General features: G+C 37.5%; 1 protein-coding gene across 1 annotated transcript in view; it reads right to left on the bottom strand.

Annotated features, from left to right (window-relative positions):
- Positions 1 to 25193, bottom strand: part of VAV3 (vav guanine nucleotide exchange factor 3) — a 358745-nt gene that overhangs the window by 125650 nt on the left and 207902 nt on the right. The gene's annotated exons all lie outside the window — the stretch shown is intronic.

Genomic DNA, 25193 nt, shown 5'->3' with positions numbered 1-25193 from the left:
AGCATACCACAAACTACCATAACTGAGGTAACATAAAAAAATAACAAAAGTGACTCTGTGCCAACACTGTGACAACCACACGATGTTCATTACACCAACCCTAACTACTCAGCACTCATAACATCACTAATTTACAAACAAGGAAACTGAGGCTAACACTAAAATAAAGGAAACAGCAGAGTCGGACACTCCAGCCTAGGTCTGTTCTTTCTGCCCCAAAGCAAAAGTACAAGGAGGAATTCAACAATATTCACCTTAATATAATTAGACTGTTGGAAAAAGTCAAACTTGGTCACTCCTAGAGGAGTTTTTTATATTATTCATAATTTATGTCACAGAAGAAAACAGAAAAATTAGAAATGGACAAGTTAAAAAGCAGATACAAATCAGAGGTACACCGGAAAGCTAAGACTGTGCTCTCCAAGATGTTACAAGCAATTTGAGAGAGTGTAGGAAAAGTTTGAGATACTGATGAGCTAGGATTTCCCCTTTTATAGAATACAGCAACTCTCCACCACACAGAGGCTTGGTGTAATGAAGCATAACACAGGCGGGAGACCAGGCATCAATCTCCGAGGTACCAGGAGAAGCCTTATGAAAAAACATTCGCAAAGGCAATTGGAGTAGCAAGCAGTGATGCAGAAGTGTCAGAGAGGTCAGCTTTCCAATCCATCTGCTGAATATGAGCGTGCTAAAAATGAAATCAAATATTAGTGCCATCTGGGATTTCTCTGCTCCATGCTTCTGGTGACCTCACTTTTTAGGAAAATGTTCTGCTGCGTGCTGAAAAGCATGGCGACTTCCATAGCGGTATTTTTGGTCTCCTGATTAAAAATTATAGTTCTTCATGAATAGACAAGTAGAGAAAAGATAAGGGCCGAGAAACAAATCTCTTTACATTGTTCAGAAAACATTTGATTCTGGCACTGGAAAGAGCATCAAACCCCATTTCCTTAGCCAAGATGGCCTGTTGTTCATTTTTTTCTGAACATCAAGGTGATACAGTCATACGTGGATTGTCAAGTAACAGCTTCAGTCCTGGGAACTGGAAGAATTCATCAGGCTGGAGTTGTCATAGGTCTCCTTCGGAAACTAAGTGGGTTCCAATCAAGTAAGAATTTAATTAATTTTAGAAGCTTGCCTGGGACAGAGGTGCAACATCTTTCTCTAAGGGTCAACTCAAGTGATAGACAGTCTTTCAACCATCAGTTAATTTCACCAACTAACCATGAAAAGCTGACTTTTCAGAAGACATAAGCTCAGAGGAGAATCACACTAAGAGGTTAAGAAGAAAAGTCTTACAATACAGAAAAAAAAATTCTAAAAATGTTGTTAACAGTAGTCGCCATAAGTGAAATGAGACTTGAAATGGTAGGGTACATGGCAGGAAAGAAACGTTGGAATTCAAATTAAAAAAAAACCCTGTAACTGCATATTATTTTAAATTTAAAATCAAACACTCAAGAAGAGACGTTAACTCTATGACCCCGAAACTGTTACTGGGGCACTATAGAATACAAAAGCATAGTTCAGTGCAGGAATCTGAAATTAGACCACCTGGGCTGAAGTCCTGACTTTCAAGTCACTAAACGCATGACCTTAGGCGAGTTAGTATGTGTAACACAGAAATACTAATAAAACCAAATTCACAAAGTGGGGTGATGTATGTAAAGTACATAGGACTCTGGCCCAGAGTTAGTGTTCAATAAGTATTGGCTACCATTTATGAACTGTTGATTCCAGATTCACAAAATAATGATGTGATCAAGACAGTGCTTTATGAGTTCTAAGAATCTCTTGGTAGTCTTGGGACCAGTCCCCAGAGGATTTCCGTTCTGAGAATTTCATGCAGGAAGGCCATTATATGCTCAGTGTCCTTCAGACCAGGCATCTATATACAACTATTCAAGTACAATAAGAAATGGGGTTGCCCAGGAGAGGACATGTATGAAAAAGTCCAGGGTATTGGATGAAATCATATCAAGTGTCAACTGAAGAGAGATGTCAACACACATGGACACATGGACACTGCGGCTGCAAAAACCAAAGACAGTAAGTTGGCTGGATGGGAAGAGTTGGAAAGGTATACTGGAATAGAAAAATACAGACAAACATCAGAACTATAGGTGGATAACAAAAGAAAAAAAATGATCCAAAGTGGAATTTATTGCAAACCAGGCACATTAACAGGCTCTTCACACAATTTTTTTACATTTACTTCTCACAAGAAACCTAGAAGGCAGAGTCATTCATTCATTTCATATTGATTAAGTACTCATCAGGTACACAGGACCTAAGGCCAGAGGAAAAGAAGGATCCCTCCACCAGGGCCCAATGAGTTAAGAGGGCAGATATAAGAGATGAGTAAGAGAGGTTGGCAGGGGCCAAGGAAAGAGGTGAGATCTTATACAGAGATTAATACCACCTTTAGTTGACAAAAAAATAATAAAAATTAAAAAAAAACCTCTGTGGCTACTATAAAGAGCATTCCTTGTAGTGAAGCAAGAGTGAACACAGAAAGACCATACAGGTTGTGTTATCTACAGATGAGAACTGAGGATCAAATATTGCTTAGCTTACTTGTTCAGTCATGCAGCTCTACATAGAGGATGGACTCCATTTAAGTAACCTGTTTTGATACATGACAGTTTACTTATGAGAACCTGCACAGAATCTTGTAGATTTCTCAGTGAAATGTCCCCATTTCTTTTGCTTCATACATGGCCCATTATTAATACAATTAATCAGTCAATCAAATATGTACAAGGTCAGGTATACAATGCTCTCAGGCCACCTTTTAACTTGACATGCTCTCCCTAGATCATCGCCTCTTCTCACCTGGCTTCATGCTATATTGAGGACCATGTGCCTCCCCTTAGCTTGGGTCTCTTCTCCATTCTCTGAATCTGAATTTCTAGTGGCTCCTCAGGCATCTCAAATGCAACACATACAACACTCAACTCCACAACTTTCCTAACATATCAGATTCTGACCAAATTATGATTTTAATCCATCAACATTCACTCTATCTTCTAGCCTGGAATCTTCAAAGTTGCAATGAGTTTTCCCTTTCCCTCATACCTTCTACATATTCATTTTCCTTTAACCCCTCCTCTGCTCCAATTTCTCCTCCCCCCAAACCATAACCAATTTCTGATTTCTGACCTTAAACATACCTACTCAAAAATTCAGGTTCCATTTTCTCCTCACTACCTAATTCAAGCCCACAATATCTCTCAACTAAATTGTTAAAATGATCTTCTTAATTATTCCATCTCCTACTTTCTCTTCCTACTTAAGGCCACGATCCATACTATTCCCAGAATTAACCTTCAAAAATTAAAAATATGGGAACACCTGGGTAATTCAGTCAGTTAAGCATCTAACTTTGGCTCAGGTCATGATCTCACGGTTCATGAGTTAGAGCCCCGCATGGAGCTCTCTGTTGTCAGTGCAGAGCCTGCTTCCTCTCTTTCTCTCTCTCAAAAAATAAACATTAAAAAAATAATATATCACTCCTTCCCTTGAAGACTTCTGCTGGTTACTATGGCCTATGGAGACAAATGGCATACAAAGTGTTTTATGTTCTAGCATGCCTCTTGTATGCCTCTTTTTGCCCACTCATAAGCCTTATACTAAGTTACACAGACCTTCTCACATTTCTTAAACATATTCTTCTCATCCATAATTCTGCACTTTTGTATTCCATTCATTCTGCCTAAAATGTTTCCCTCAACCTGCAGCTGTGAACCTACCTAGTTACTCATTTTTGACTAGATAAAAATGTGACTCCTTTGATAAAATCTTCTGTGAGTCCACCTGATAAAGATAATGATTATCAGGGCGCCTGGGTGGCTCAGTCGGTTGAGCGTCTGATTCTTGATTTCCGCTCAGGTCACGATCCCAGGGCCATGGGATCGAGGCCCACATCAGGCTTCCCACTGAGCATGGAGCCTGCTTAGGATTCTGTCTCTCTCTCTGTCCATCTCCCCCACTCACACATTCTCTTTCTCTCTCAAAAAAAAAAAAAAAAAAAGATGATCATTTCATCTGGGTTCCAAGTACTTTTCCACCCCTCTACTATAGTACTACATTGTATTGTAACCACTTATTATGTGTTTCCTACTACCAGAAAATTATTTCTGTGTTACTCATGTTTATATTGCCAGGGCCTACTTCAGTGTCTCACATTAAATACATATTGTTGTTGAATAAATAAAGGCTACTATCTATATATTCAATATTTACCACTTAAAGAGGAAAGAGCTAAAATAAAAAGCATACTTACTATCCCTAGAAAACCATCCACTGAGTTAAAGAAACAAAAACACACATCCATGAAATACCCAAAATATATAACTAAAGACAAAGGAAATAAAAAGGAGATCAATTAGTGGCTACACTGGAGCAAGTCAGAAGAATAAGCAGTGCTTGGTAGATGAAAAGGGGAAAGTGGCCCAAGTTTGGGGGAAAAACAAGATTGAAAGTTCAGAAATGAGTATCAGGTGTTCACAGAATGGTGGATCGGTCAGGTTTACTATAGCATCTGTGACACCAACATGGTTAATTTTATGTGTCAGCTTGACTGGCCATTGGATACACAGATTTTTGGTCAAACATTTTTCCAAGTGTTTCTGTAAGAATGTTTTTGGATGAGCTTAACATTTAAAATGGGAAACTGAGCATTATCTTCAAGATATGTACTTACACCACACCTCTTTTTAAATAACATTTTAAAATACAATAATTTATCTCATGAATAGAAGAACCAAAAAATGCCCGGGATCATCTCAACAGATGCCAAAAAAAGACATTTAATAAAATGTACCATGTACTTCTGATGAAATTCTAAATAAATTAGATGCTGAGGGATACTTCCTTATAACATAATAAAGCATATCAAGCTAAAGACAATAAAAAAATGTATTTAATTTTAAACACTATCACTATCCTATTGAAGTTAAGCAAAGTTTGCTGATGTCAATTATATTACTCAACATTGCTCTCTAAGATCTGATCAATGTAATATGACAAAAATAAATTTGGAGGGATATTGTAAAAAAAAAAAAAAAAAAAAAACCGCACACAGAATTATCATTTGGAGAGGACATTGTTGGGACAACTGGGAAACACCACAAGAAGAAATGCAAACTAATGAAACTAAGAAGCAGAAAAGACACATCAGTGGTATCTGGAAAAATGCATCTCTAAGCTTCCAACGTTCCCTAGCAGTGAAATGCAGGGACATGTGGGTTGTGTTTCCACACAGCAGAATTCCTTGAGACTCAAAGTTCAAGGATTTTTTCAGAGGCTGGTCACACACTCTGCCATCATGATCAGCCACAATCATTAAAAACCCCCAGAAGGAAAGGAGATGTTCATCATAAATCACATGGTGAAAAAAAAAAACAACAAAAAAAACAAAAAAAGAATGTAGGTAGGCTAGCACAGTGAAATTCAGTACCCTTGGCATACCAGATAACCTTACCACTTGGCACCACAGGGCACATTTCAAAACCTAAGTTCTCAGGTGGCAGCCAAGGGACAGCCAGGTAAGGAGACCCTTAAAACGACAGCAAACCCAAGCCTGCTGAGGTAACTCTTTCCTGCGTGAAAACATCCAAGAAAAATCCTAGCATGAAATGTTCAGGCTCTATAATAATAAAATTTAAAAATTAACTGAGGAAAATAAAAGTATTCAAGCAAATAAAAGCTGCATAACCCAAGTGCTGAATAAGAAGCTTGCATATTATAAACACACAATCTCTCAATTTATAAAGTTAAAACAATTCCTTTCCCCCAAACCAGCGCGCGCGCACACGCGCACACACACACACACACACACACACACACACACACACACACACACACACACACACATTTTTTCACTTGAGAAACGATTATAAAATTCAACTGGGAGAATAAACGTGTGAGGGTGATCAGGAAGATTTTAAAACCAAGACAAATTATTGTAAGCAAGTATGTGGGAAGTAATCTAAGAGACACTAAAATGTTTTTTAAAGGTTTGTTATTAGGGTGGGGCGCCTAGGTGACTCAGTTGGTTAAGCCTCTGACTTCAGCCTAGGTCATAATCTCGCCATTCTGAGTTTGAGCCCAGTATCAGGCTCTGTGCCGACAGCTCAGAGCCTGGAGCCTGCTTTGGATTCTGTGTCTCCCCCTCTCTCTCTCTCTCTGTCCCTCCCCTACTTGCACTCTGTCTCTCTCTCAAAAGTAAACATTAAAAAAATAATAAATAAAATAAAATAATAAAATAAAATAATAAAATTAAAAAATAAAATAAAAAATAAAATAAAAAATAAAATAAAAAATAAAATAAAAAATAAAATAAAAAATAAAATAAAAAATAAAAAAAAATAAAATAAAATAAAATAAAATAAAATAAAATAAAATAAAATAAAATAAAATAAAATAAAATAAAATAAAGGTTTGTCATTAGGGATGGCTGAGTTCAGGTCATGATCTCATGCTTCGGTTGACAGGGTCAAGCCCCACTTTGGACTTTGCGCTGATGGTGCAGAGCCTGCTTAGGTTTCTCTCTCTCCCTCTCTCTGTCTCTCTCTCTCTGCCCCACCCCTGCTCTCACTCTCTCTCTCAAAATAAGTGAACATTTAAAAAAATACTTTATTAAAAAAATAAAGGGATGTTCTTAAATTTGTATGGGATTGACAACAAGACAAACAGAAAGACCAATAATACAGAAGACAGTCTTGGTGGGGATTAAGCATGTGCACACACTTGCTATGTGATTTTTGTGACAGTTTGTTCACTTATTTGCCTACTCAAAAAAATTAAAAACTTATTAAATACATAATATGTGCTAGGCAGTGGGGTAGAGTGATGAGAAGAAACAAGTCAAGTTTGTGCTTGTTTGGTATTGATGGGGAAAATAAGTATCTAAATAATTCCATAAACAACTATGAAACTAGAGGTGTGCCAAAGATAGTGTTAGGAAAACTTAACAGCTTGGAATGTGACCTTGTGAACAGATTACCACAGAAGGCTTTCCTACAGAAACAATGCTTGCACTGAGATCTAAAGATAATCAAGAATTCAGTAGGTGAAAGGAATAATGTGCTGGACAAAAAAAACACATTATAAATATATTTTAGAAAATGCATTCCCAACTTTTTGAACAGATTAAGGAAATTACATTTCTACTACCTATTTTATAATGATATAAATTTTAAAGACTGATGTCATTTATTTAACAAATATGTATTACCTGCCTATGACATGCCATGAACACCGCCAGCAATAAGGAATAAGACGGACAACACTGCTGCCGTCATACAGCTTATTTCTACATTTGGATGTAAACTTTAGGCGGAAACTTGAAATTCTTTTTAAGAAAACAACAAAAACACAAAAGCAATTGAAAAAATATTGATGACTACGTAATCTTTAAATGTAAAAAAAAAATGGCTGTATTTATTTTTAAAAACCAGAATTTTCCTTGAATCAAAAACAATTAGGGGCGCCTGGGTGGCGCAGTCGGTTAAGCGTCCGACTTCAGCCAGGTCACGATCTCGCGGTCCGGGAGTTCGAGCCCTGCATCAGGCTCTGGGCTGATGGCTCAGGGCCTGGAGCCTGTTTCCGATTCTGTGTCTCCCTCTCTCTCTGCCCCTCCCCCGTTCATGCTCTGTCTCTCTCTGTCCCAAAAATAAATAAACGTTGAAAAAAAAAATTAAAAAAACAAAGTAGGAAAGTATCTCTAATATGTATAATAAAGGATTAATGTCCTTGCAATATATAAGTGTTCTTGAAAACGTATGAGGAAAAAAAAAATGAATGGGGCGCCTGGGTGGCTCTGTCGGTTAAGCATCCGACTTTGGCTCAGGTCAGGATCCTGCAGTTTGTGGGTTTGAGCGCTGCCTCGGGCTCCATGCTGACAGCTGAGAACCTGGAGCCTGCTGCAGAGTCTGTGTCTCCCTCTCTCTCTGCCCCTCCTCTGTTCACGCTCTATCAAAATAAACATTTTAAAAAATTTTTTAAAAGAAAAATGAACATCCTAATTGAAAAATTAGCAAAAAAATTAACAGGGCAGTTTATTAAAAAAGAAACAAAACAATCAAACACATAAAACATGTTTGAGCTACTAGTAACCAAAAGAAATGCAGATTTAAATAAGATACCATTTCACGTATCAAACTGGCAAAAAAAGACAAAGATAAAAGAAAACACATAATACTTAGTGCAGATGAAGCTACAGAATATCCAAAGATTAACCTTAAAGATTTACTAACCCTTTGGCATAAATTTCTATTTATTAGACATAATCATGGAGCATTCATTATAACATTTTTAATAATTAAAAATGGAATTGATTTAATTAAAAAATAAGGAAACAGGGAAATTATAGCACATCTATGCAACTGAATACCTTACAACAATCAGAAGTGAAAACGTGAATATACATATTAGCCAAGAAAAGTATCTGCAATATACTGTAGGAAAATAACTTCTTACTAAACAGTATCCATAACTGTGATTAACATAACACTTAACTACTTGCTAACATACCTATGTGAAAATGAGAAAAAGAGGTAAAGGCATTATGCATGATTTTTTTTAAAAGTTATCTGTGTTTTCCAAAGTTTCTACAGTGAACATGCATTATTCAATTTATTCTTTACATCTACCCTTTTTTGAAATGAAAAGAACAACAGAAATAACCACAACAATATGTACAAGCAAGTTGACTAAAGTACACAGATAATATGTCACTGAACAGGATCTGAGGCAAAGATGTGTCGCAAAGCCTCTGCTCTTAATCACTATGCTAAAAATATCACAAGGCAATTAAAAAGCAAAGACAAACAGAATTGTTTGCAACATATGTGAACATATTCTTGGTATAAAAGGAGCCATTACAAATCAGTGATACTATAATGATAAATTTGACCCATCGAAAACTTGGCAAAGGATACAACCAGGAAATTCATAAAGAAAAACAACTGATTGAGAAGCCTGTTCAGGCTTCAATCAGTTTTTCTTTATGAAAATGTAAATGTAGAGCTATGGATGCTCTGGAACATGGGAAGGCTACAGCAAACACATTGTTTAGAACAGTCATTCCTGGACACTAATTGCTTTGCTCTTCCCTTCTTGCCACACCGCCCCCTCCCCTCCTTAAGGATATGATTTTTGTGAGGCTACTTTCAGCCTATGAACCAACAGAGCTCATCATCTGTAAATATTTCCTTAAATGGAAGTATACATACTGTTAGGGCTTCAAAATGGCAGGCTAGCCCCAAGTATAAAAGCATAGCACTACAGCAGGAATTGAATTTTCTGGAAGAGGCAAGATGTTGCCCCATGAACTCCTGCAGACACAGTGACTGGCAGTTGTAGGCCCAGGAAAAGCTAGCTGAGTCGCATTTGTTCCTGCTCTATTTGCTAACAGTCACATCTTCTATCCCTGACTAATTAAACAGGATTCTATCCAAATTTCTTGAGTGTGGGGGTGGGGGGAGGAGAGTGAGATGTATTTTTTTTCTTGCTAATACATCACCCACTAGAAAACCCTGGTTTGCAAAACAGTAAAAATTAAAACATTTTGTTTATAATAGTGAATACCTGTAAACAAACTAAATATCCAATGATGAGGTATTGGGCAAATATATTGTGGTACCTCCACATAATGGAAGAATAATCAGCCATTTAATTGTATTCAAGAAGAGGTTTTACAAGAAAATACAAGTATAAAGGTATACTGTAAACAATACATATGTACATATGTGTATTTCTGTTACTATAGAGAGTATAACACAGAAAAAAAGAGAAATTAGGACCATTTTAGAGTCTCATAGCATCACATAATGTTCCTTCACTGTACTTGTTTACAATATCAATTTTTACATTTATTGAATGATTATTTTATTAATGTTTCTCTTCCCCCAAATAATATAAGCTCCATGAGGCCGGGGTTCCACCAAATTGATTTAATCACTGTATCCCTAGCATCATACATGGCACCTAGCATAAACAGGCATTTAACAAATGCATTAAAGTTTAATGGAGGACAAAAGAAGATTAAAGATATAAGTGCAAAATGAAGTTGGTGTATAAAATATATTCCAAGATACAACCTATTGTTAAATACAGGTTACAAATTTAGTGCCAAACTTCCCAGAAACCAAAGCAAAGAGGAAAATAGGATAGCTTCTAAGATAAGTACACATATTTTCCTGGCACTACAGTGAAAGAAAAATTGCACTGATAGGTTTTCATAAAAAGGGTTTTCATAGAAGTGTGGTATGTAGCCAATGTCTTCAACAACATCCTTATACACACAAGTGTGCACCTGACACTTCCACCTCTTCTTCCTATGAGCCCAGGTCATCATTCTAAAGTACAGCTCAGCAAAAGCAATTCTATGGGGGCATCTTTCAGAACGTATTCCATCACATACCATCACTTAAAACAGTCCTCATCTCGCCTGAAGTCAGATATCAAGCTTTGGTTAGTCAAATATATTTCCAATATAACAATTACTAATTCCAAACATATGAAAATTATCTATAGAGAAGGCAAGCATTTGTGCCAAAACTTGAAATACTAGATCTAGAGGTACCAGTCCTTATAATTTAGAAGAAATTTCCATAACAAATACAAGGCTGTTACTATCTTAACTGATATTAGCTTATGCAACTCATTTCTCCAATGAGGACTGAAGATAGATCAGAAAATGCACAAATCCCACAGCTCAAAAGAGACCTAAAGTTTTATCAAATAGAGACCCCATTCCCCACTTAGTCCCCATGATGCAGGACAGATCACCAAGCTAGCTGGAAAATGGATCTAATTTAGGTTTTGGTATACTTTGAGATTTACCAACTAAAGAATATTAAGAATATGAGAACAGCATATCCAGGTTGTTTTTGTAATGTCTCAAGTGATTCTGAATTCTCCAGTTCTAAAAAGGCATACTTAGAAGTCTTGGCAAAATATCAAAATATGATCATTTTATTACCTCAATGTAGGCTTTCCTATAAGATACCATTTTAAGAATTTCATTAAATTATGGGTTTTCCTTTCTTTTGTTACCATGAAAATTTTCAGAATATCCTATATTGTCAACTATCATATTGTGAAAGTAAATCCATCAAATAGCTAATAGATAAGTACAAAAAAACTTATTCACACAATCTTTCAGTAAACAATACTAAATCCTTGTTTTTTCATAATTTGTTCACTCAACACCACAGCATACTAATTACACTGCTAGCTATTGGAAAGGGCAATAAAATAAAAAACAAACAGGTTCTCCAAAAACCAAGTTAAAAAAATAGAGTTCAGAAGGGACACCTTCACCTATTCCTAAGGTTTCACAAAAAAGAAATTTATAAATCACATCCAAATCTTATTCTTTATATTCCAAATCACGTACAGTCTTTTATCTAGGGAAATGAATAGTTTCAAATACCAATAGTCTTATCTATTATATAGTGCACTTTTTTATTTCATTCAATGTTGACTTTATAGTAATTTTAAATATACATCCATCACTGAATTTGTGACATCTCAAGGAAAATATTGAACGAAATGTAAAGTCAGTTAAATCTATAATGCGTTCAAAGTAGAAAAAATGTCAGACTACAAGTAATTTGGGTCTTTGTTGCAAACTTGATGTGTGGCTTTTGGCATATAACATCTTTCTATTTTTAGTCTCTTTGCTAATCAAAGAATTATATCTGTCATCCTTGCTATAGAAGGCCATGTGGGAGAAGGAAGGAGGATCACCAATTGTTGGTACCTATTCTATCATTCAGATTTGTCCTGAAAATAAAACATATATATACATATCATATTAACTTTTATTTATTAAATGAAAAGCATTATACAAATGCTGGATGGTACATCTATTCTTACTGTTATCGTTGGCTTAAATGACAACTATGTAGTGGAAAACCCAAAGGCCTCATAAACGCAGAAGAAAATCATGACCTACCCACACATATCCTGAATCAATGGAAATAAAGATTTTCTTGTAGTAGACATTTAATAAGCATATTAAAATTTATTTATTTAGTCATACATTCAACACATTAATTGAGTGCGTATTATATGCTAGTCACTTTCTAGAGCTGGGAATAGAACAGTGAATTTATCCACCCAAACAGTCACAGCTCTCCAGTTAATCTGGATTATCTTGCTTTAATTCTTCCATTAAAATATACTGTTTATACTCTTGATACTGAGTGAGTGAGAAAGGGAAAGAGAGAGGGGCCTACAGGCAGAGAGACTCTAAATTTTCAGGATTAAACACCAAGACATGTCCCACTGTGTTAGGTATTCTATGTAAGGGATAGGTTTTAGGGAATTTGGATTTTCTCATTCTCTGGTCCAATAAATCTGTACCCTAAATTCAAACACTGAAGATAAAATGAATTAGGAGTACTGAGTTGGCATGGTGAATTTAAGTTCTTGTAGCACATTCTAAATTGTGGCTGATAATATGAAGTTTGCTGGTGAATTAATGTGTTTTATAAGCATACGGAAATGGAGATGCTATTGCTCCAAAGCAATACTGGGGAACAATAGAAGGAAATCTGAAAGATAATCTGACAAGACTCATAGGGATTTCCTTTTCAAATTCTGTGATGATTATAGATGAAAACACCTTTTTTAATCATTTTAACTTTGCATTTCAAGTCTATGTTTTATACTAAACTCCACACACAAGTGTAAATTGAGCAGGATTTCAGTATAAATTTGGCATGAATTGAAGCTAGGATCTTTTATCAAAACCAAAACCTACACTCCACAAAAGTACTTTAAAACATTAAATATACTTATTAGAGGGAAAGGCATATTCATTATTAACACTACCGTGACAAAACAGATGACTGATAAAGGTTTTTAAGGTGGTTTGGTCTATTCTAGGCCCCGTGGAACTTCTGCATCATGAAGATGCCTGTCCTCTACCAGCTTGCCATAAAGACTCATGCATGCCATACTCACTCACTTACCATAAAGACTCTCACATGGACAACTTGTGCAGGAGGGAAGAACTTGCACAGCACTTGGAGAATTATGTGAAAGCAGTCACAGAACAGCTTTGGGAGCAAAACACAAGAACTGGAGATAGGAGGACAGGTGGCTCATCAGAGTCCCCATTTCAGAGCAGGTGCAAGGAAAACTTTTATTAAAGTAGGAGAGAAGAGATTGGTGTTCAAAGTATAAGCTGGGTAGAGTAAGGACTTGTTCAGGTGAACAGCTTGACAGTTGATGCCCCAAATTCTAGGGTGGACAAAAAAATCATTGATGGGTTCATGCTTCTAGACCAAATTTAGGCACCAAGAATTGAATCAGGGCACATGAAAACAGAAAGGTAACAAAAGTTATATAGATCTCGATGGGGGTGGGGGAGTGTACATTCAGTAGAATAACTAAAGAAAGATGATCTCAAGGTATGGGCTGCTGCTGTGTGTCCTTCCTTGTATTAAAGAACTTTCTGGAGCAGATCAGGGGCTACTGAGGCTGACAGATTAGAACCACATGGCCAATGACCTTTGCTAAGGTCTAGGACCTCGGGAAATGATTCAGCGTTCAAACTGGAAACAATGGATAAGTAGCACTGAGAAGGCAAGACACTCCATTGTTGGGAACTAGTGCAGGATTAGCAGAATCAGAAAAAGGCTGGATAGGTAAGGAAAAGAGAGGCTCCAGAGGGCAGCAAACACACTTGACCTTCAAGGAGAGAAACAAAATGGAAGCTGTGCTCTCCCCTTACGGCGGATGGGGAAACAGAAACACAAACGCATCGCTCTCCCCACAAGGGAAAACACAATGCTGCCCCTAATGGTATCAAGGCGACCTTCCAGGGAGGAAAAAAACTCATACTTCTTCAGTCTATCCCCAAGACTGAAGAAAATCTGATGATGCCTTGACATCAAACAACACAAAATAATCAGGAAACCCAAGTAAACTCCTGGCTTCCTCCAGCCACAGAATGGCTGAGGGCTGCCCTTCACTACTACTTTACATCTCCAAGTATTTGGGTGATAGAATTTCCCAAATATTTCTGCAGAAAATGAATCCAAGCCTGCTATTACTCTCTGGGTGTCCCAAAGAACAGATAGCAAGAGGGAGACAGCGTTTTCTGTGGAGTCAGTTGTGCTTAAGAGTATCAGAATATGCAGAACGGCCCAAACACAGCCTCATTCTCCACCGTGAAGTATTAGATTGATCCTCTATTCCTGCCTTTGTGCTGAATTTTGGTTTCCCCCTGCTCCCTTCAAAACTAATTACATTAGAGAAACTCAGGGTAAAATATTCTGCAAAGCACACTTTTCTCACTATTCTTGTCAATGAACTTCAAATTGTACTGTGATTTGGGATTCTCTGTCCTACAGTCTCTATCCATTTTGAAATAATTTAAACTCCCAAATGAGGCCAAAGGCATACAGAACAGTGAAACTCAAGTAGCTACTCCTAAAACAAAAATTCAAACAGTCTCACTGGCTTGAAATAGACACATGTGCCAGTCTACCTCAAAAACAAAAACAAAAAACACACAATCACCCTCAAAAAATATCAAGTCACTCCAGCAAATGGAGGCATCTCAAAAAAACATCTGAGCACCTTCGATGCTCTAACCAATGTGTAATAAATATACAATGAAATCCTGACCTTGAAGAGTTGTTTTGTGAGGGAAAGGGGACCTGCTTGAATATACAGAGCCTTCCAAACCCCAATGCTAGGTGAGGCCAGGGGTGAACAGCAGCATGAGGCACACCATCCTCCTTTACAAGTCCCTCCCATGGGCCTTGCTTCCCTTCTAGTCACAAGCATCAAGGGCCTACATTACTGCCACAGCCTGTGGGCTCAGCCCGACTTATGCCTACGCCCTCAGGGTTCTCTTTCCATGCAGTCTGGGAAAGGGAAGCTGTAATCATCACCTAAGCTCCCAGTGAGTTCTCCACCATTCGCAACCATCCTCCACGTGCACTCCTGTTTCTTCTGTCAGCTTACAACTGTGTTCTCTCTCTGAGCCGAGTCCTTCAGATTGCCAGGTCAGTTAAGATAAGTAACTTGGTTCAATTTCCTTATATTCTCACAGATTGTGTTTTGGCCTCATGCATGAAAGCCTGTGGATGGCTCCCAGCCACAGCACAGCAACTCTGGCCAGAACCCTGGGCCTGCATTCATCTGGGAGGAGAAACTAAAACTGTTAGTATCAGCAACTTCTAAGTCCTTAAGATCTCTGGAGAATCGTGACACTTGCTTTACTCATATTTTCTCATTCAACATCACAACAACTCAATGAAATAAGCATTATCATCTCCATTTGCAGATTATGAAACTGAGGCTCAGAGAGCTTAAAGTTTGAGAGTCACCTAACTAGAAAATTTAAGTGTCGTGATTCAAATGTTGTCTATTGATTTCCAAAATTAATGCTTCTAACTTTTATCTTCTACGATCCTGAGTTTAACAGAAAAGAGAAAATCTTTAGGGGTCTTGGTTTTGGGGAACTTCCATCTGGCCCATGCCAGGATAATGATCAGAAGAGCAGCCCTAGCACATGGGGATGGTCCACAGCAGGGCATGGTCACATAAAAACCAGTGAGTTCAGAGCTCCAACCCCAGGATGTCCTCATTCTCACCATCCCTTTCCCTGTCCAATGCCAACTCCCAGAAAGAGGCATTCAGTATCACAAGGGGTCTCAGGGTAATGTTTAGCTTGGGAGCTGAAGCTACATCAGACTACAGGGCACACAGCAGCTTCATGGACCAGCTGATAACTTAGTAGACCCAACTCATCCTTGAACCAGAGGGCACACTTGTACAACATTGCTGTCAGCCACAGTCTACGACAGGCTTGTTCCTTCCCAACCCCCAAAACAATTTGCGATCTTCCATTTTTCCATATTCATTAGTGGTGCCACCACGTTTTCAATGTTGTAAAGAAAGAACCCAAACAATATCTGGGGCACCTTGGTGGCTCAGTCAGTTAAGCACACAACTTTGGCTCAGGTCATGATCTCATGGTTTATGGGTTTGAGCCTCATGTTGGGCTCTGCTGACAGCTCAGAGACTGGAGCCTGTTTCAGATTCTGTGCCTCCCTCCCTCTCTCTCTCTCTCTGCCCCTCCCCTGCTTATGTGCACTCTCTCTCTCTCAAAAATAAACATTAAAAAAAAAGTAGCAAAACAATATCAACATGGAGCTGATATAAAAGTTTAATAAGTGAATACACACAAAAAACCCTGCACTGTGCCTGATACATGATAATACAGAATAAATGTTAAATAGTATTACTTTATTTAAATGTTATAACATTTAAATACTGTAAGGTAGATATTATGTCTCCACTTTGTGATGTCCTAAATGAGGCTTAGAAAAGAAAGTTCAACAACTTGCCCCAGCTCATGAAGCTATTAACGGGCAGAGCTCTGATTTGACTCTTTACAACCCAGAACTAAGGAGTTTGAAAATTATTATGTGGGTTATGAAGAGCAACAGAAACATTTCAAATGGGAAAATTATATCTCTAACTATAGTATCCCATCATAAGCTCAAGAGACCCATTTATTCAAGGTATTTTAAAATGTTCATTTTGGTCTCAGCTTCAAACCATTGTCCCTGGTCATGACTATTCCTCCTTATTCCCACAACTCCAAATCCTATCCATCCCTTAGCTTAGGCTCCATGTTTTGAGACCTTCCCAGATCACTGTAGCCCCTATAATCTTCTTTTCTCTAAAATTATATGGCACTTCCTCTTACATTGTTACTCAGTTTCTCCAGTCATTCTTTTATATGAACAGTATTTATTAAATGCCAAACATACATCAAGCACTGTGCTGGGGGTGGGAAGCATGGCCCCTGCCCTTAAGCTCCTTTCAATTTAGGATGAAGACACACAAAGAAGTAAAGTGTTCCCCAAAGGTATAAGATACAGTGGAGAATAAAGAAGAGATTGGTCAATCCTATAGTATAGGCTGAAGGGAGGCAGGGCAAGAGGGTGTGAAAAGAGAGCACCTGTCTTGGATCTGAGTCTTGAAAGATGAAAAGCTGTTCCCTTGTTGACCTCAGGAGAGGACAGGTCTCAGGCGAGTAAAGGACACTGTGATCAAAGGTCCAGAGGAATAAAGCAGGGTGGCATGTGCTGGCAGCCTGCAGGAGTTCAGTCTGGTTGCAGCACTCGAGTTGGGCATGGGCTGGACTGTAGATGCTGCTTGCATGTGCTCTAGGAGTCTGATCTTTTCTGTGGGCAGGGAGTGACCACATAAGGCCTGTGTGCACATAGCCAGATTATGTTGGCACGATGGAAGGAAAACTCTGGCAGCTATGTCATAGAAAGGGTGAGACTAGAGCCAGGGAGATGGCTTCAGAGAATGCTGCAACAGGCTAGGCAGAGGAGTGTCAAGATGCAAACTGAGGCAGTGACACTGGGAATGAAAAACACAGTTGAAATCGAAGATAAAGCTCACAAGAGTCAGGGATGCAAGTTTAGAGATAAGTAATTTAGAAAGAACACTCTTACGAGCCTGTTAGGGGCTTCCAAGTGGCTGTGCAGGCAGCAGAAGGCCAGTGGAGAGGCTAATAGAAGCCCAAAAATAAATTATGAAGACTTTGTATTTCCCTTCTTCTTGATTCCACATAACTGGTGTCACCACTGGGCAGGGTCTTAGCCTCACAAGTGGTCATCTGAATCAAGGACTAATGATACTTCAATTGAACTTTCCTTAAAAATGACGAATGAGGGGCGCCTGGGTGGCGCAGTCAGTTAAGCGTCCGACTTCAGCCAGGTCACGATCTCGCGGTCCGTGAGTTCGAGCCCCGCGTCAGGCTCTGGGCTGATGGCTCAGAGCCTGGAGCCTGTTTCCGATTCTGTGTCTCCCTCTCTCTCTGCCCCTCCCCCGTTCATGCTCTGTCTCTCTCTGTCCCAAAAAAAATAAATAAACGTTGAAAAAAAAATAAAAAATAAATAAAAAAATAAAAAATAAAAAAAAATAACGAATGATAAATGGGAGCCTGCAATATAATGTGAAGAAAAAGTGGGGACGTTAACAAGCCACTCATGGCTTACGGACTTCAGACCAAACTTTAAAAACGCTGGTCATGCTGGGTAAATTTCAATAGCTAATCAGAGCCTGCTTCTTGGGTTTCCTGTGCAACTCTTTGGCTATAAAGGAATACTCTCACTCAATGATAATTTTATTGACACGCTCTTCCTTTCCCTTATAGCAACACGGCAATCATATTGTCCTGGGGAAGTATGTACTTTCAAATAGCAATTCTGATTAGATGAAGGCAAACACAAAAGTCATTTGAATTTAGGTTATTGCTGGACCAAAAAAACCCCAAAAAACAAAAAACAAAAAAAAACCCTCTAATGAAAGATTTTAATATATGCTATCAATATCCCTATCTCAAATAAATGATGATTTGTGACAGTCTACCTTCAGGGCTGTTGGAAAAAAATCAATGATCTTTTTAAAATTTGAGCTCTGATATTTGCAAAGTGCTTTTGGTTCAGATGAGGAAAAGCACTAGAGGAGTACATAAATAGATAAATAAATCAATCTATTAAAAAAAAATTGCTCACAGAAGATAAACAAATCACCCCAAAGCAGAATTTTATTAAACTCCACTTAGGTCTGATCTTCACACAAAGCTACAATTCTCCCAGAAAAATCTCTCTGTGCTTTGACTGCAGGTACTGTGTGGATACTTTTCATGGAGCAGTGCTGACCACTAATGGCCAGTTAGTTCATTTTGGTTTTCCCAATCATGTCTCAGAACTGTCTCTGAAGAAGTCATTGATTAAAGTAATCAATCAATTCTCCACTCAATAATGCTCCGGCTTCTTCTGCTTTTAATATCAAAAAGCACTAAAAACTAGTAGTAATCAAGTTTCCTGGATCACACTCTATCTGTGCTTTTTGATCAAAGGTTCATAGATAATTTCTTTGGCTTTAAAAGATGATGTGTTCTACTGAATGAGCATAGACTATCAATCTCATTTCTTTATTAATTTTGAATGTAAGCAATGCCTTCATTTATAATTAAACTAAGTTAATTTTGAGTATTACTTTATCACCGCTGTATTTCCACAGAAGGAATAAGTCCTACTTATTGAATTTTCCTGATGGTTTATAGACTAGATACACAGAATTTAAAGCATATCATCACCTTTAGGGCATGAAACATTCATCTTCCCAAAGGGATCACACTATCATCATCTAGTATGTACATCCACATCCACACACACACACACACACACACACACACACACACACACACAGACACCTATTTTTGTGAACCAAAAGAGAACAAGCACAAGAAAAAAAAATGTCATAACTGTTGGGTAGAAATAAAAGATGATGAGAGTACACTATTAATATTGTATCACATTGAGCTTCCACTCCTCCCCCATGTTCTTTATCCATTCAACAAGTCTTCAACATATTCAAGAAATAGGCTGCACAGAGTACTACATAAGAGCAGAATTCTTAGTGATGTCAGAAAAGAATAGATCACAAATATTTTTAAACCCTCTCTTTAAGATGAATGAAGTTCTAGAGAAAAAAAGAGGATCTTTGCCTTGCCTGGGTCCTCCGGCCATGATGGTGGTAGAACTTGGGTCCTTCCTTACCAGTTTTCTGGTTGTCCAGCTGGTTGTCCAGCACTCGGTGAACTCCACTAAGTTGTCTTTTCCATTTGTTCTCCTTTTCTGTTTTTTGGATGCTGAATATGATCTCCACTATCAAATCTCAGAATCTTTAAACCTTCATTACTATTCATCACTAACATTATTCTCAGCTGTCTTACCTTTCCTCAAAATTATTAAAAATATTACTAAAGCATAAATTAATCATTAGGCATTTAACCTCCAAACACCTTTCTGAAACTAGGCTTATTGGTAATTTTACATAAGTGTGAATTCTCACTTTCCAAATAAATTTAAAAACCAACTGCAAATAGTCTACTAATAAACATTTAAAATTAATATTTGACTATTCCCCAACCAGTCAGGTATTCAGATTGTCAACCTATCTAGTACATTCAAAATGGCCAGCTAGCCATATTTTAAATTAAACATAAGCCCATGGGATTTAGCTTTTGTGGGCTTTGCACATTTAGACTTGTGTCAATATCAAGAGTCAATACAAACCTAATACTAAAACACTCAATCTCTTATGTTGAAATTTTATAAAACCAAGGATTCTCTTAAAGCATCAATACCTTTTAGAGTAATTTTTAAACCCCCAAATAAACTCAGTCTAAGGGGAGTTTCATTATAATTGAATATGGAATTGCAAGTTAGACTGGGCAACACATTAAACAATTAAACAAGCAAGAAGTTTAATTAAATTTCTAATTCGCATTGGATTTCATTCTATCCTACAATTATAAGGTTTCAAGCCAGTATCAAGTATTCAGGAGTGCCCTGCTGAAAATATATCTGCAATGTCAATAGTGAGCAATATATTAATGTCAGATAGATGGTGGAATAATGGCTGTTATTGTTAAGATCACTGGAGGCTGGCTGACTTTTCCTTCTCCTCCTCTACCCCAAGTCCACTAGTCCCCAGACAGGGAAGTGGCAGCTTTTCCTGACAGAGATAATGGGAAAAGAGGTAAACTCCCTCATTTTATGGAAACGGAACCTGACAAAAACATTGTCCTTGAAAGAAGAGGAATCGCCAGGAATTGAAAAGGATGTGGGATCTAGTATCAATCCTACCACTTGCCACTCCTGTGGCTTTGAACAAGTTCCTCTGTCGACAAAGTCACCCTAGATCCAATTGGATATGAAATTGGAGGTCATCCAGCACACAGACATTTAAGGGGGGGGGGAACAACCCACCATCTGTTAATTGATCTGTCAAATGGCTGAGGCAAGAGAGGGGTGGGTGCTCTTGATCTTTGTGGTTCCAAAGTTAAGGCTCTTTATTACACTGCCCTAAAGTAAAACCTTCATGGCAAGAGCCTCACGTATATGGGCATGTATCATATGTAAACATGTATGTGTAGAATGTGTGTATGTGTATAATACAAAATGTGCCCAAATAAGCTGTACTGAGGAAAAGGCTTAGCATAGACTACTTACCAGCTTGCACAAGTTTAATGCCACGAGGAAAAAGAAGGCTCAGCTAAATAAACAGATGAAAAAGTATTTTCAAGACCAGAAACAATAACGCAAGCTTAGAGCTCGACGTACAGAGTCATCATTGTCACCAAGCATCATTTTAATCTTGAGACTTCCTATCTGGAAGGATTCAGAAGAGTTCCTAATTCATTATTCCAAGTCTGCATGGTATTTAGAAAATTGCTTTGTAGTGTTCCTTCTTAGTAGATCAAAGCCCTGTAAAACCATTTAGTTTTTTCTCAATCTGAAAGATGTTTAGGTCATGATAACTGGAAAATACAATGCAAACCCCTACTACGATTAAATAGGCCAGGAATAGTTTTGGCTTAGTAAACTACCTACGGCCTCAGATCTATTTTGTAATATATAAAGCACTATTTCCAAGCTATCTGGTTTTTAAAATGCACCAATAGCAACAGCATTAATTTAAAATACCAGTGTTCAATATGTCAAAGCTCAAATATTCTCTGAGAGGGAGCTTTAATGCGTATATATTATTAATGCACTATCAGAGAACAGATCCCTGAGTTGATTCTGACCAGTGAGTCATTAGAGACTACAAAAAAGCAAACTTGGAGTATGATAGATAGACAGAATTTTTTTCTGGGTGATCTCACTATCCAGGGGAGAAGAAACAAAGTACAAGAAGTTTGCAGCTTCAGGTTGGGGGATAGGAAAACAGACTTTAATAAAACATTGTTTTTATTCTTTACTAGCCACTTGGGCAAGAAACTCTTTAGAGAAAAGAACGGGAAAACATATCTTGAACCACGGTGGAAGCTCTATTATGAGCTGGGTGGCCCAGGTGGGTACTTATATCTCTGGTCCTTAGTTTTCTTATTTAAAAGAAAAAAAAAAGGAGAGATAATTGTCACCATCATAACTTCCATGAAGATTTAATGAGACAAATATCAAAAAGCATAGCATTGTACTTGGAATACAATGTTAATGTCACTGAATATTAATTCTCTCATAGGATTGATGCAAGAGGGGAAGAATATAAAATAAGACAGTATTATTTTTATGATTTTTTCAATTTATAAAGCCCATTAATTTAGGGCACTTGTGACTTTTGACATTTTTCCCCCTTTCCTCAAAGGCCTGGCTACTTGGTGCAGATTGATATTGCAAATATAAAGATGTGGATAGGACTAAAACCACGGCCCACTGGAATATTCTAATCACTTGTGAGGCAGATAATCTGAGCTCCCAAACTCAGTGTTTTCTTAGACAAAGGTGTTCAGAAGAAAGTGTGCTATTCTAATAAGTAACAGAGAGGTCAGATGCTTCTGCTCAGTGCTTCAAATTGGGTTCTCCCCAGGAAGATGATTCAATGTTAGTCCAAAGTTCATCCTAAAGGAGAAAAATGACTGTTCTCACACTGTGCTCCTATCTCCAGTGACTTATGTAATGCACATCCAATGTTACCTCAGTACAAACACATATATTTAAAACTCATCTTAATCCACCCTGATAACTAACCAGGACTTAGTTTCAGACCACAGGCTTTTTCTCCCCAATCCCCTTACCTCTAAAAGAGAATTTAGGGTTGCCTGGGTGGCTTAGTTGGTTAAGTGTCTGACTCTTGATTTCAGCTTAGGTCAGAATTTCACGGGTTCGTGAGTTTGAGTCCCACATCTGGCTCTGTGCTGACAGTGTGGGGCCTGCTTAAGGTTCTCTTTCTCTCCCTCTCCCTCTGCAACCCCCCCCCCCCAGAATACATACATAAACATAAAAAACTAAAAATAAAAAAGAATTTAAACTCTGAGACTAAAATCACATCATCTAGACAACTGGAAAAAGGAAACATCATCAAACTAAATCAAACAAAAACTTTGCATAGACTGTATTAAGCATGATTCTATAAGGTGACCAAAAATGTTGCTATACGTTAACTTGTAAATTAAGACTTAATTTACATTAAGGAAATTCTTTGAAGCCCAAATCATCCTTATACATTGTTAATAATATACACGATGTTATTATTTGATTCTGTAAAAATAACCAATTCTTATCCAATAGCATCACTACAAAATAAGGGGAAAGCATTTAAGTTCTAAATCATACTTTTCATCCAGTATGTGAATATACTACACAAAAATACCTCTTGCTTTTAAAACAAACTGAAGGAAACTTTCGTCTCTGGAGAACAACAGTAGGCATTCTTGTTATAAATGAGACAGCATGGGGTGAGGAAAAAGCTCTGAATTGAGATTCAAGATCAGTCTCTGCCACTTGTTAACTTAAAAAGCACACACAAAACATTTAATCTCTATTTTTCTTTATTTTTTAAAGATAATACCTTCTGGCTATCTCACAGCATTCCTTAATCATCAAAGTATTATGGAAACTATAAAGCGGTATAAGAGTAAGGAATTATCCCTATATGCTACCAGACTCTAAATACTCTGACATGAAGGAATTAAAATCTGAAATCTTCCTTATAATTCTTAGAATCAGAAAAACATACCATGCATAATTCAATCAGAAGTCCCCAAATTGATTTCTCAATAACTTGGAGATAAAACTGTCTCATTTAGTTCTTCTGTGGGGATGTTAGCAGTTGGCATTGCACCCTGCCCATAATATTGGACTGAAATTCAGCATTAACTTACGCATAACTTTATACCTTTATATTAATCCAGGTTAGCATTCACTAAACTAGTTAATGAAAGCATCTTTCGAAATTAAGTTTCTTTTCATTTAAGGTAAAGAATGTTTAAACCTTGAAGCTGGAGGAACAGCTACCTTCAAATGCCTGAAGGGTCACCACATAGAGGAAAGACACACGTTCTATTTGGGCCCAACAAGTGACATTACGAAATTATTCTCAAACAGGTTTCAACTCATTGTAAGGAAGTGATTTCTACAGTCAAAGGTAAGCAACGAGCAAATGAGTCCAGAAGTGGTGAGCTCATCACAAGAGGCATGTAAGCACAGACTACACTTGGAAAGAAATTGTAGGAAAGGGTTGAACACTAAATGGTTGGAATAGAGGAACACCAAACTCTTCTCAAAGTGTCCATCAAACAGTATGGTTTCTGAGGATCTTGATAATTATGAGCAGGTATTCAGAGTATATGAGAGAAAAATCACCTAGAACAAATTAATTTTTCTAAATTACATATCAGTGATATATGGCATTTTTTCCTAATTATTTAAAGTAAAATACATACACTCAACCTGTAATGACTTTTTCTAAATTAAGAGCAAAAACTCCAGTTGCCAATGCCTTTCTTAGATTCCCAGAAAGTCAGTAACTCTCAAAATTTTCCTGGTTGCATCACCTGCACTGGATTTTTCTCTGCTGAAATTTCCAATTCCATTCTCCTCACATCAAATAATGTGTGGCAATAAGCCAAGGGAGATAGGCTAGAGGAGCTCAATTTTTATTTATTTTTATTTTTTAAAGTTTATTTATTGTGGGGGGGGGGGAGGGACAGAGAGAGAGGGAGAAGAAGAATCCCAAGCAGGCTCCACACTGTCATCAGGGAGCCTGACGCACGGCTGGATCTCAGGAACCCTGAGATCATGACCGGAATTGAAATCAGGAGTCAGGCGCTTAACCAACTGAGCCACATAGATGCCCCTCAAGTAGGACTTTCTTATTTCTCCAACTACACTGCTATTGCTTACTGTCTTGTGAAGAGGAAAAACAAAGTTTCTTCTATTGCTTCCATTGTAAGGATAGCCAACCTTCTATCACTGTTTATTTTGTACTGTAGAGCCCAAAGTAATAATTCCTATGATTTAATAATTTATCAAAAAAAATATCCTAAAAGTAGTACATATGACATTAACTATTAGGTTTAAATTTATAAATTAAAGCTTGCTTACTATTATAGAATTCACTAATTATGTCATTTTCTTAGAGGAAACCATGTATATACTTGACTCGATACAATAAACAGTTCCAGAATAAACTTATTTGTTTGCGTTATTCTCTACATTACCCAGACAAACTGGAGTCAGCATAGTAACGACCACTGCCAGGTTCAACACTCCTGGTTGCACTATTATTCACATAAGGAGAAGGACAAAAGAAAAACACAATAGATCAAAGGGTCTGCA

Source organism: Lynx rufus, unplaced genomic scaffold (assembly GCF_022079265.1).
Source record: "Lynx rufus isolate CCGP_SWC_20201006 ecotype Redwood Valley unplaced genomic scaffold, mLynRuf1.p SCAF_2, whole genome shotgun sequence".
NCBI lineage: Eukaryota > Metazoa > Chordata > Mammalia > Carnivora > Felidae > Lynx > Lynx rufus.
Note: the sequence above shows the minus strand (reverse complement) of the source record. Positions and strands in the feature narration are given on the sequence as shown.